Source organism: Triturus cristatus, chromosome 9 (genome assembly GCF_964204655.1).
Source record: "Triturus cristatus chromosome 9, aTriCri1.1, whole genome shotgun sequence".
NCBI classification, from domain to species: domain Eukaryota; kingdom Metazoa; phylum Chordata; class Amphibia; order Caudata; family Salamandridae; genus Triturus; species Triturus cristatus.
Genome location: NC_140592.1, coordinates 898,884,558 through 898,898,290, shown reverse-complemented (window position 1 = coordinate 898,898,290; position 13,733 = coordinate 898,884,558).

Sequence of the window (13,733 nt, the reverse complement as noted above, 5' to 3'; positions counted from 1 at the left end):
AACCTTGTTCTTTTTACTGACGAACGGGTTTATTTAATCCGGTCTCAGGTGTGGAAAATCACTGTGTAACATATTAAGATCTGTGTGTATGAGCTTGCCTAATTTCTTCCCTTCATCATTAACTTTGCTCTTGGCTGTATTTTCCTGCATATTCATATGACTTTGATCTGTTGGCACTTTATTTTAATGCGCTGTTGCCTTACTGTTGGCCATTTTATTATATGCCTTTTTATTTATTTTTCAGTGAAAGTTCATAATGCTTGTCTCTCTTCTGAAAGCCACCAAAAACTCTGCCCCTCTGTAAAGCAAGAAACACATTACTTCTTTGACCCTTCTGGTTGTTACAGTCCTGGTGTTGGCGACCATTGTTACCTTTCAGCCTATAACACAGATGCAAACTGGACTGGAAAATTCCAACCTTTAAATATGTGTATTTTTTAAGTTTAGCGTCATGCCAAGTTCCTTTCATGCTATATTTGGTCTACGGGTCTTTGGTTACAGCCTCCTTTGATTCAGAAACCATCAACCATTGGCTTAAAACGTTGTCTGTCAGTCACATCTTTAATCAGCCCACAGACTATTCTAGTCTCATCTTCTTTCTGATTGCCATTTAGTCTACAACTCTATTGAAATGCCTGGGGGGTCATTTTACACCTTTCATCGCATATTAATGTATTTATCTTATCAACGCTTTGTAAACATAGGGCAACCACTTTTTTTTACTGTTTTTCACTCCAGCATGAATTTGTTCAGTGCTTCGGTGTGAATGTTAAACCTATTGGCTTTGTTGATGCTTTCTTGTGTTTTTTGTGGTCATCCCCAACCAGGAGGAAGGTTTGAAGTAAATTGACCGTGATTTTCCTGGCTCTAAATGAAACATGCGACTTAGGCGATCTTCAGTTGTCTTATTCTGCTTTAGGAGCAGTTAACTTTTAGTTCTATTCTTGTCAGGGACCCCAATATGTGAGGTCGGGAAAGATGTGCTTGGAAAGCGCTGGGGTTTCCATGCCCTCGTGGGTGAGCTCAGCTCAACCAGTGCTGGCAATCAGAATGCAATTCATGCCGAGGTGCAGCCTGGCTGTGCAGTCGCAGCCATCTGTCATCTACAACCCTGAGCACTTGAGAAGACTGGAAAGAAAAGAAGTGTGGGGGGGGGGGCACGCAAGAAGGCCGCAGTGACTCTGTAATGATGAGTTCTTCTTTGGTGACCACTGAAAGTGAGAGTGAGGACCAGAGATTTGGCAGCAGCTCTCCACAAGGAAGATAAATGGAGGCCAGCGGCTGATTTAGCAACAGGCCAGCTCATCATGGAGATAGCACAGGTATATTATCAGGAGAGGCGCATCATTGCCAGGCCATCTGTTGTTACCGCTGCATCTCCTGATAGCACCAGACATGTTTAGGGTGATGTGGAACCAAGCAAGTCTTAGAACCCCGTTAAAGGTCATGTTTTCCACTCTGCACCATTACTACCCTGTTCTAAAAGAGCGGCAACATACATCTCACATGGGCTCCAGTGCACTGATCAGACCTCACAGAGGTCTAGTGCTCTGTAAGTATTTTAAGTAATTAAGCAATAAAGGGACATGAACCTTCTGAAAGTGTAATTCTAAAAAAACCTTCTAGAGCTAAGGACATTGTTTAAACTGGTCTTGTGAAGCCTCAGCTACCCTGGCGTTAGCCTTGACCCCTTGGCTAACAAAACAATAATGTACTGCCTGCTAGAAGAGGGAACCTGCACCAGGCAGGCCAGTCCTTCAGGATGGCCTTGGAGCCTGCTCCAAGCCAGGGGGGACTTGTCCAGGGGCTCCTCGAGTACTGACAGACTGATATGTGTACTCTAAGAGAACTGTCACAAAAGGCAGCTTTCCTTCTAAGAGCTACACGGCATCTTTACACAATGGGGGTTTGTGGCAAAGCAGACCTGTTTAGGAATGAGAGTGAATTGCTAATGCCACTGTTTTGCATAGAAATGTGGGCGAGTGTGGTACTCGGGGCTTTAAGTGGGCCGGGTCCTGGCCAGCTGTACTTAAAAGCAGGTCCCGAGACGGGTCCCTGTCGGGCTCTCCATTTTTCCCCTCACCCTCAGGATGAAACAAATCTTAACTCTGCAGCTGTACCACGCTTCACTGCCTGTGATGTAACTTCAAAGAGACTCGGCATAGTTCGTTCAGTCTCATCATTTCAGAAGGGAGGCATTTTCAGTATTATATACGACAAAGACGTTGTTGCTGCTTATTTATCTTATGCAACTAACAACCATTGACAAAGCCAATAGTCCTGGCTTGTTGTAGGTATAATCTTATTTGCTGTATCATATATCTGGATGCAATGATAGAAACAGCAAAATACCAGTCGGGCGGCACACTATGCTAATTTCTTAGCTCATGTGTTTTTAAGCCACCGAATTAATTACATCAGCCACGCCCCTTTGAGAGACCCCCCCCTAGTGTTTTCATCCCACTTAAAGCCCTCGTGGTACTACTCCTGGCGTGGTATGGAGAGGCTGGCTCATCCACATACCCTTAAAACCGACACCCGCAGTGACATTTTTTATATTTGATTTATTTTCCTCGAACAGCCACTAGATGGCAGCATCGTTCCCCGCAAGTGCATCTATAGTTATAGTGCTCGTCAGGGTGCAATACTTTGGTTACGTGAATCTAGTATGTTTGTGTTTGATGTCTAGAACTTTTTAAGGTTGAGAAGTAAGGACACTAAAATGACTTCTTGCTCTGCGGCTACTAGTAATATAAATATAGCCTTACATTTTTTTTGTTACATTGTTTCTCATTGACACACTCTTAAACACCTTTGCGGCCTCAGATGTTAGCTATACTTAATGTGCCACCGTCCCATTCAGAGAAACAAGTCCTCTAGTAAGTTTTAATTCTGACAGTACTGCTGCAAGAAACCCTCCCTACCTATCCTTCCAACGGAGCATACACTGGAGTAAAATGTATTAACCTGCCTCTAATAATCTCATTTCATGACACTTCAGTTAACCTCTAATACCCTAAGCAGTTATTGTTTTTCCTTGCGGTATCTGTGCATGTGGTACTTCTGTTCACGGTGATAGCACGCACAGAAATGAGCAATTACAAACAAACTTGCAAGTATCTTAAAAGTCGAATAAGAGAACAGAGATGGTGTTATCTTTAATTGTAGGGCTTGCGCCAAATGCGGACTGTTCTTAATTAAATTAGGTGCTGGAGTATCGAGAGGACAGACGATGGTTCAACCAATCAGCATTAGAGTAATTGGAACGTTTCTTCTGATGCGGGTTTGCTGTTTCTGAAAGATGAGCGGGAAGGAGGAAAAACGGATGTATCGATAACCACCACCGCGGGCAAAAATAAAATAAAACAACAACAAAAAACACAGCAGGAGTGCCGCGGTATCGGCTCCGAACTGCAATGAAGCACTCTTGGCTGCCATGTGCTGGTGCAGCAGTACCTTACCTTTTAATGAACATGCAGGTCTGGCGGCCCAGCTAATATCTGTTTAAGACGCGATGTCCCCTTATCAAAAGATTATCAGGAAACACTGAAACCTGACGACTCTAATGCAGTTGTTGGGTAACAACAAACATCTGTTATTCAGCGCCAAGATACCCGTAGTGGTGAACGTGCGCTTTACAAATACACGTTATGTTGTGTTACTTGACTCTGCTGCTGAGGCGTGTGATAACGGGTCACACAGATTCGGGCAAGGCCACAAACCTCAACCACCATCACCCGTGTCTTCCCTCCTCCACAGTCCCTCAACAGCACCAGCTCGCACGAGGCGCCACCAGCAGTTGTATTCACAAAATGGAACTCCGCTTTGAACGTTCCTGGTGTCTCTATACAAAACCTATAATTCTCAGATTAGCCGTGATTTGAATGGACGAGGTCGGTGGAGGCGGAGTCACCACACAGGACCCTCGGCCTAAGGCCCGAGTAAAGCTGTGAGATGGACAATTTAAGTTAGCGTCATTTTAAGAATCACGAGCACCTTGGATAGGCATATTTCTTCCCCCCCCCAGATTTTGAAATTGCAGTTTTATATAGCACCAATGTGGCCTAAGGGCATTAGACCACTTTTCGTAAGCGCCATATTACATTACCCATTCTCTGCTAATAAAACATAACACACTAAACTTTCAGTGTATAATGAGCACACAACAAAACAATATATCTCTTGCCCTGCTCAAAATACAAGATGATACATGGTAAAGAGAGGCAGAGTTAAATACAGAGGTAGCAAGAGAGAGAGGTTGAGATAAGGAAATAGGTGAATAGGAAATTAATTTTCTTAGGGGGGCTCATTGGAAGGTGCGGGCCCTGGTCAATTGCCCACTTTGCCCATGCCTTAAAACGTGTCTGATTTAATTGAAATTGATGGGGCACTCAGTACATTCCGCACTCTGCGCGGTCGGCAATTAATCACTGAAGACTCAAGAGACGTGAGGCAAAGGCGCCTCCGAGGGTATTAACGCCCTAATCTCTAAACTGCCACTGCAATAAAACATGAAAAGGTAACAAGGAAAGTTCAGAGAAAACATACATCTATCCAAATATACTTGTCAGAAGGCTGCTGCTGCCTCGATGGCCTGTCATGGCGCCCAATTATGTCATCTACATTCTCGTCTGATGTTACCCAGTATCATTGTTTCCGAGTTCAGAGGTCAGTATTGATTTCTTTTCAGCTGCTCCTCGGAGTGGCCTTGATTGAAGAGCGTTCCCAACTCAACGAGGCAGGTACCCCTCTTCTGCAGTGCCCACCACCAGTGCAGCTGGCGTGAACTTGGCCTTTCTCGCTGGCCTCACCCCACTTTCCCTGGAAGTCACGCTGAACCTCCAGATGGGGCGAGGGCCTGGAATCAGACACCGGCTGTCCATCTGCTGAAGAAGACGGAAATAAAAAGCTCTGATTGTTCTTTAATTCAGAACAGATACAGTCTGTCTGCCAAGGCCAAGTGCAAGCTATTAAACCCCCCTTTGAAGCCGCCCAGTGGCCGGACCACGGACAGATGGAAACCTGTTATCATTTGATATGGGGAAGGTCACGTCGGCGTTCAAGTTCAAAGGTAACCGCTAGGCTCCTTTCCAGGAGTCTATTGAATTGGCTCGCATAATGGAGAAAGCCACGTTACCAGATTTGCTTCTGTTTTTGGTTTAAAAGGCTTTCCTGTAAGACAATGTGCTTTCACTCCTCATGAGTTGAGTATCAAAGCAGGGCTCCTTTTTTAAGTGTAACATTGTTTTAATAAAAATGTAAGTTGTTTTATAGAAATGCTACATTAAAGATTTGTTCTGACAGCATTGTGTTTCTGTCCAACTTCTATATTTACCTATTTTATTGATGAAAATACTGAAACCGTGATTTAAGGGTCCTGTATTACTTTCCTTCAATTGGTAAAAACTAGGAATTATGCACGCTCTTTGCATGAAATATATTTAAAAAATGGGTGGGACAGTCCCGAGAGTTGATGGCATTGTTTAAGGAAGGGTAAAACCGGAGACCGTATGAATGTGGGCATAAAAGAGTACGTTGGAAGATTGTATGACTTTAGCCTTTCTTTTTCCATGTTTCTAGGTTTAAATTTTCAGATTGGACAGCAGGGGCAGCACAGAACACTGACACATTGCTGGTGTGGAAAAGGCCCCTTTATTGAAACAGGTGCACATTACGGGCCTCATTTACGAGGCCCCTAGCAGCACTTTTGTGCTGCCAGAGTGTGGCTTTTTGTGGCATGTAAATATGTGCTCCTTTATCGCAGAACACTGCGTGAAAGGGGCGTTCCATGGATGTGGTGTTGAAGCATTCCCAGATTTATGAAGAATTATAAACCTGGGAATGTGTCAGATTGTAACGCCACCCTAGGGGTAACGTTAGGGAGGCATAACAAGGAGAAATATCCTTATTACCCCTGATTTTTTCCTCTTTCTATGTGTGCTGCATTCTGATTGGCTGGCATATCAGAAGTGCCATTGGTATAAAGGGCAGCAGTCATGTGACAAGTTGATTTGCCTGCTACACCCATGGGTAAGGTCAGGAGACTGAAACGCGTTGGGAAGTCACTCTTTGTGTTGTGTTCTCGCAAAAATAAAATAGATTGTATGCTCGCAGTCGAGTGCTTCCTTCTTTCTCTATGGGTATCGGAGAAGTGGATTATAGTCGCCAGTAGGTATAGTTAGGACCTAGTTCACATAGGAAGAGCGTTTTTTATTTTGCCAATAACTTTGGAGCCGTTGGATGAATCCTTGCAACATTTTTAAAACAAGTTTGCCACTCACTTCAGCTGCTCGCTTTAAAATTTTGGGGTGATCTGCCAAGCAGGGTCTGAAAAAAATGGGGGGGGGGGGGGGTCCCAAAACACCTTTTCCCCATGTTAATTTCCATAGGCAACTTTAGACATGGCTACAGCCCGAATTGCTGAATTTAATTACATCATATTTGGCCGAAAGTTAGCTGTTGATCCAGAATTTGTCCTTTTTGTTAAATAGTGTAAATACGTGCAGTAGTTATGGAGACATTTAAAGGTTTTTAAGATATACAACTGGGGATGCAGAGGATCCGCATTCCCATCCGAGATCTCGTGTTGAAATCTGATTGAATGCCAACACTTCAAACCAGGAAGTGTTGGCAGCCATCTTGTGACTTGATTGAACCAAGTCAAACAAAATCTTTTTTTAAAAAAGAAAAAGAAAAAGGGTCAGGGTAGAAACACCCTGACCCCCAAGGCTTTATTGGGGGTCCTACAGGGACCCTGCGGGGCCATAAAAGCATTATTTATTTTTTTAGGCGCCAATGGTGCTGGATCTGCGACTCCTGCAGAAAAAAAAAAAAAATTGAGGCGCGGGTTCTGTGCTTTGCTTGTAATCAGCCCCTGGAGCCCTTGGGGGCCAACTACCCCTCCTGTTACCTCCAGTAAGTCCCACACGGTGTGATTGCTGAGAGGTCTTAAAAGGCCACTCCCCCTTTCTCCACCACTCTGCAAACGCTGCACCTGGTATACTACTGGTTGGGCGAAGAAGTCCACTTTACTCATGAGGGACCTTGGGGGCAAAGAAGCCCTCCTGTAAGTCCTACACAGCACGATTCCTGATAGCTGGTCGGAGGCCCCGCCCCCTTTCTCCACCACCCTGCAAACGCGACTACTACTTAAAAAGCCAAAGAAATTCCCAGAAAAAAACAAAGGTTACAAGGACATTATAGTCTGGATTGAGCATTTAAAAACCTTAGAAATTCACAGGAAAAACCAAAGGTTATTGGGATGTTATAGTTGGGCTCAGATTTCACTCATACAAAACCAGTAAAATTCAGCAGTTATAGTTAGGTCAGCTAACTATAACTTCCCCCCCTTATGTACTGCTTATGACCTCACATATTATTACATCACTCATGACATAGTCAGTGAAATCACTCATGACATCTCAAATGATATCACTCATGATATCATCCACAGAATCACTGATGCACCCTCTAACACCCCCATAGAACCTTTCATACACCCACCAGCACTCCCACACAACCACTCACAGACCATACCAGTACTTACACACCCACTCACTGATTCATAGATCTACACACACATCCACTCACTCACCCTTACATACACTCATATACCAACTCAGTCACTAATACAGCCACTGACATATCCATTCATACACCCATACCGCCTCTCAGTCTGTCAGTTGGTGTCTAAGTGGCTGTGTGGGTGTGTGAGTTGGCACATGAGTTTCTGTATAGGTGTGTGATTGGTTGTCTGAGTACCTCTATGGGTGTCTGAGTGTCTTTGTGGGTGGGTGAGGGTGTGTGCAACTGCCTCAGTGGATGTGTGAGTGGGTGAGTCAGTGGCTGTATGGCTTAGGGAGCACATGTGTGAGGGTCTGTATGGGTGAGTGAGTGTGTGTATGGCTGTATCAGTGAGTAAGTGCATGTGTCAGTGGTAAATGGGTGAGTAACTGGGTATCTGAAAGGCCGTATAGGTCAGTGATGGGGTATGTGAGTGACTGTATGGGTGAGTGAGTGAATGTGAGAGTAACTGTATGGGGGAGTGTGTTCATGTGTCAGTGACTGTATAGGTGAGTGAGTAGGTGCTAGTATCTGTAAGAGTAAGTGAGTGAGTGTGTGTAACTGTATGAACAAGTAAGTGGCTGAGTGATTGCATGGGTGAGTGAGGAGGTGTGTGAGTAGCTGTATGGGTGACTGACTCAGTGTGTGAGTGGCTGTATGGGTGTATGAGTGGATATGTCAGTGGCTGTATGGGTGAGTGAGTGGACCCCCCAAGGACCCTCAACATCTAAGGGGACTTCGTCCTCCAACCAACACTGAGGCAGGAGGCACCTTTGCAGAGTGGTGGTGAAGGGGATGTGGCCTTCGGAGACTAGCCAGAGTGTTTTTTTTCAATTTCAATTTTTTATTTTAAGGGAAGGGCCTTTACTAATGGGTGAAGGGCTGATTTCCGCCCCAGGGACCGCATCCCTCGGGCCTGATCTTTTCCTTTTTATCTTTTAAAGGAGGGGAGCCATTTTCAGTGCCTGCCCCTTTTTTTATTTTAATAAAAAAATAGAGATGGGGCCGTGCAGCCCACCTCCTAGGCCGATTTCGGCCCCGGGGATCTCATTCCCGGGGTCTGCCATTTACTTAGTTTTTTTTTTAAAAGGCCAATTTTGGCCAGGGGGCCCCATCTCCCAGAGCCCGGCCTTTTACAGATCGGGAGGGGGCTGGGCGGCCCCCCTCCCCAGTCCAGGGCACCCACTCACCAGTGGGACCACAGGGGGAGCCTGAGGGCCCCCATGGTTCCTACCGGCTCCTCGCCTCCTGCAGGAGCCGGCATTGCTTTGAGACCCAGGGAGCTGCCAACATGCACTGTCGATAAATGTAAAATGACACACCACACAAAGTGATTATTCAATTTGTATATTCAAATGTAATTTTTTTTCCCAAAATATATGATTTCTTTTATATATGGCTGTTATAAAACATAAAACCGTGACTTATTGAGCAAAGTGACATGAAGTGCAACAGTGTATTATACAGGAAAAAAAACGAATCAACAAAATGATGTATAATTATACACAAATGTCAGTCGTTTTCATCAAATGGTTCAAACAGCACCCTCTATCTCCATTAGTATCAATTTTAGGATGATGTGACTAAGGACAAGGACTAATCAAAATATCGTCGACTTTTCGACTCCAGATGTATTTGTTAATGAGTAAAACATCACGTCAGGTCTTCTTCAGGACTGGTGAGAGTCTCGCACGCACCACAATGGTTGTGCATTAACTGCACGGAGATCAATTGGAACTTAATCTAAAAATTGATGGAAGTGTGCTAGCAAAATTCCAGCCACCCGCAGCTTGGCAACTTGCATGAGGGGACCAATTGATGTTTGCCCCATGTTTCTTTTGAAATTTATTTTGATGACATGAGATGTCCTTTTCTGAATCTCGAGTAACGCCTCAGCATGGACTCCATCCTGGAATGGAGGAGGTCACCTGACTTTTTTTTAACTTTCTGGCTGTCTACAATATCTACATCAGTATATAGTTCAGTTCAATAATAGTTCTGTTGGATTGTTAGGTCAAGCCTTGATCACACTAAGCAATTGGATCACCCGACTGAACACAGTGCAGCTTATATTATATAAACCTAGGTTCTGAGGGACACATGGGTAACCCCATTAACTTTAATGGGGAACTTTCTAAAAGTGGCATTTTTAAAATTGTAGTTTAAACTCTGACTTCACCATGAGTGAAGAAGGAATTTAAGAGTTTTCACTGCCAGGACATGTAAAACTTAAAAGCACGACCTAGTTTTTAAATACACAGCACCCTGCCCTCTGGCCTGTCCAGGGCCTACCCTAGGGGTGAGATATGCACTAAAAAGTAAGGTCTGGGCCTGGCAAAAGATTTACTCATGAAGTCAACAACGGGAGGACACTGTTCCAAAGTGAGTGGTGCCAGCAGTCACACACTCACTACAAAGAGAGAAACAACTGAAAAAAAGGTTAGAAAGGGGAGAGAACTAGGTTTAGGACTCAGTGGGGGGGGGAACAGATCTTGTCTCTTGTAGCCCTCACACATCCCGAAGGATGTCATGCTTCATCATTGGGCAGTTGCTCCTCAGCCAGGTCAAAATGGCAGTTTAAATCTGCACACACAGGCTGCAATGTCAGGCCTGAGACATTAACAGGCTACTTAAGTGGGTGGCAAATCATTGCTGCATGCCCACTAGTAGCATTTAATTTATAGGCCCTGGGCACAGGTAGTGCCACTTTACTGGGTACTTACAAGTAAGTTAAATAGGCTAATTGTAAATTGTAAATTGATACTTGTATAGCGCACTACTCACCCGCAAGGGTCTCAAGGCGCTTGTACGAATACCGCTGTGGAACCCATCCTGGCTTTCCCTGTGAGGCGTCCACTCCTGGGCACCCCCAAGGTGGAGGCCAGGCATCCTTAGCGTTGTGGGGGCCGTTGTGGAGATTAAGCAAGCTATTGCCCAGAGTTGCAGAGTGGGACTCCATGATTGGAATGGCACCGAGGCGAGAATTATCAGGTCCGTGGAATTTTTTGAGCCCAAGATCCGCCGAGGCGGGGAATTGAACCCTGGTCCCGGGCTAGACCTCTGCATCAGGGTCTGCCGCTCTAATCATTGAGCCACACTTCTCCTTTGGGTATAAGCCAATACTACCATGTTTTAGGAAGAGTACAAGGCACTTTAGCACTGGTTAACAGGTGTAAAGTCTGCAGAATCTTTAAGCCCAGCAAAAATGAAGTCAGCAAAACAAGAGGGTTCAAGGCAAATCATTAGGGGGCAAAACCGTGCTAAGGATGCCAGGTCTGACAGGGCCTGATTCATTAAGTAGTTTCCTGATCTGCCCTGGCACAGTTTAGGAAAAAAGTGCATTTTGGACATCTCACTCATGCACAAAAGCTATGCTTGGGGCCATGGTAGGGGCTTGTCAGACACAGTTTTCAGAGCATGTCTCATTCACAGAGGTTCCACTGAAAAACCAACCTGACACACCCTGCGATGCAGACTGGGACACATTGTGGGGGACATTTATGATTAATTCATGCAATGCAGTGCACAGGGGAACTTGCTGCACCACATTGTGTGAAAGGGAGAGATCAGAAATGCTCCATCTTTACAAAGACATGGAACATTTCTGCTCTCCTTGCACTGGTGTACTGTTTGCTGCCTAGTGCCAACACAGGCACCCTTGCACCATAATGCAAGGGTGACTATGTGAGGGGTAGGCTTGTTTTTGTGCATGAAGGGATAACTTCCTGTACAAAAACAATCCAATGAGTAAATCATTATAAGAAAAGATTTTTCTCCTTGTTATGCCATGCACTGAGGTATACTGATTTGATGCTATCCCGGGTTCCCAAACTTTTGTAAATCTGGAATTGCATTAACTCCATGAGTGGATGCATGGGAACATCCATGCTCCACCCATGGAATGCACCCAGCTTGAAATGTTGTGTAATGCAGCACAAATAGCTATATTGCATTGCATTTCTTTACAAAGAAATGCAAGTAGGTGCAAATTGGATCTTGCGTTCTTTGTAAATCTTACTGAAACATATGCGTTGTCCTTGCGCCACCTTATGGACATCGCAAAGGTTTGGTAACTCTGGGCTTGTATCTCTTGTCTTCGTTGAAGACCCATGCTCCACCAGTCATGAAATGCATGAGCAATGGAATTCATAATTATATTTTTATCCTTAACGTAATGGTAGAAATGAGATTTAATGAACTGACATGATGTTTAAGGTCTTGACTTGCCAAAGCGCTCCTATAGATGATGGTGGTGCAGGCACATAACCACAACAAGCTAGGCTGGCTCCCAACATTAAGTCTGCAGGTCTCATGGGTGCTAATCATTTTTTTATCAGGGGGTGGCTTTCTGCATATCTAATATGCAAAGTGGGCAGGCTAAAACTCATGGTATGGCTGTGCCCCTCCCACTAACCCTGATTGTGAACTGCAACCCTGGGGTAGAAAACTGGGGTTGCCATTTGCCAGAGGACATACATTCCACACCTTCAACTCACTGGCCATGAGTGGATGAGAGGCCCTAGAGGATGTCACACCAGCTCGGCTGCCTTTTTCGTCCACCTGGGTTACCTTGCTGCTTTCTATAGTAGAGATGCAGTTCTTAGGCCCTGACAGCACTTTAGCCAGGCTGCCTCATCACAGAGCGTTTTACAGCCCAGAGATAAGTGCTGCAGCCAGACATCATGAATGAAAACAGTGTTACTTAGCAAAATACATCCTCACAAAGAAATGCAAATAAGCAAAAAAGGGACACCTTACTGTACAAAAACTATTCTTAGAGGCTTATTCCTTTTTGGTTGTGTGATTAAAAATGCCATCCTCTGGACGTCTGCATTCTGCCCTCGATTTCCCCTTCACAAAGTCACATTGTTTTTTCCCCTACATTTCGACTCCTAACTCTCCAGAGGCAGGGGGTTGCAATCATGTTGCCTTAGGAATGTGATTCTAGATGGTAATATTAATATTTACAAATCAGGATTTTAGTGATTCTTTGCAACCTGCTTCTTTGATCAGAAGTCTCAGGGCCTCATTTAGGTTTTTGTTGCCGTGAAATGGGCAGGAATGTGCCATATCTATTAGATATGGTGCATTCCTTTCCTTTTCCCCTGCGCCGGCACACAATGGGCTGCCGTGCATGAACGCAGGTACCTCTGCACCACGGTGCAAGGGTGCCTGCGTTGCGGGGATGAGTATTTTTGTGCGGGAAGGGAAACCTTCCTGCATAAAAACAATCACAAGAGGCTTTTTCCTCTTTCAATGTGTGCCACAGGATGCAACACACATAGAAAGAGAAAAAACGAGAAGAAATAAAGACATTTCTCCTCGTTGTGGCTCCCTTATGACTTACGTTTTTGGCGCTGCCTCAGACTTACGATTTCACGTAAATCTGGGGCAGTGTCAAAAAGCCATGGATGTTGCTGGGAATGCCCCCAGCAACACCCATGGAACACCCCTTTCACACAGTTTTCTGCGTGAAAGGGGCACATAAGGCCATAAAAAGCCATGTAACATGGCTTCACGTAGCCTTATAAATATGTCAGTGGCACATTGCGCCACTGGAACATTAAAAAAGTGACGTTCTGGCGGCACAAAAGTCCCTGTAGGGCCTCATAAATGAGGCCCTCAAATGCTAAGCAAACACAGGGGCTTATTTAGAAGCCCCTTGTGCCGCCGGTGCGTCACTTTTTCCCATTTTAAAAGTGACGCACAGGCGGCGCAAAGGGCTTCAAAATAAGCCCTTCAGTAAATAATGCATCTAGCCCCTATCAGTGGTGCACAATGACCGATATCAGTATCAGATAGTGGTGAGTTGATGCTCACAAATAATGGCAATTGTTAACCACTTACTTAATTTGATTCTGAAGTGTCGTTAAAGCGTTTGGATCTGTGGTGGACATAACATTCCCAGCAGCCTGTGCATCAATATTGAAAGTGCAGCATTAGAGACGGTGTTTAGGCACACTTCTGGGCCAGCATACCATTCGAGCGGAAGTGCGCCAGCTAGATGATGAATGCAAGTGCACTCCCACAGAAAAGTGCCACTATTGCTTGCCTGGCACGGAGCCACAGACCCCAGTGTTCAGCCTCAATACAGGCAGACCACCAAACCTTCCTGCCTCAGTGTATTTACAGCCATGGCCGGACTGGGAACCAAAACCAGCCCTGGCAAA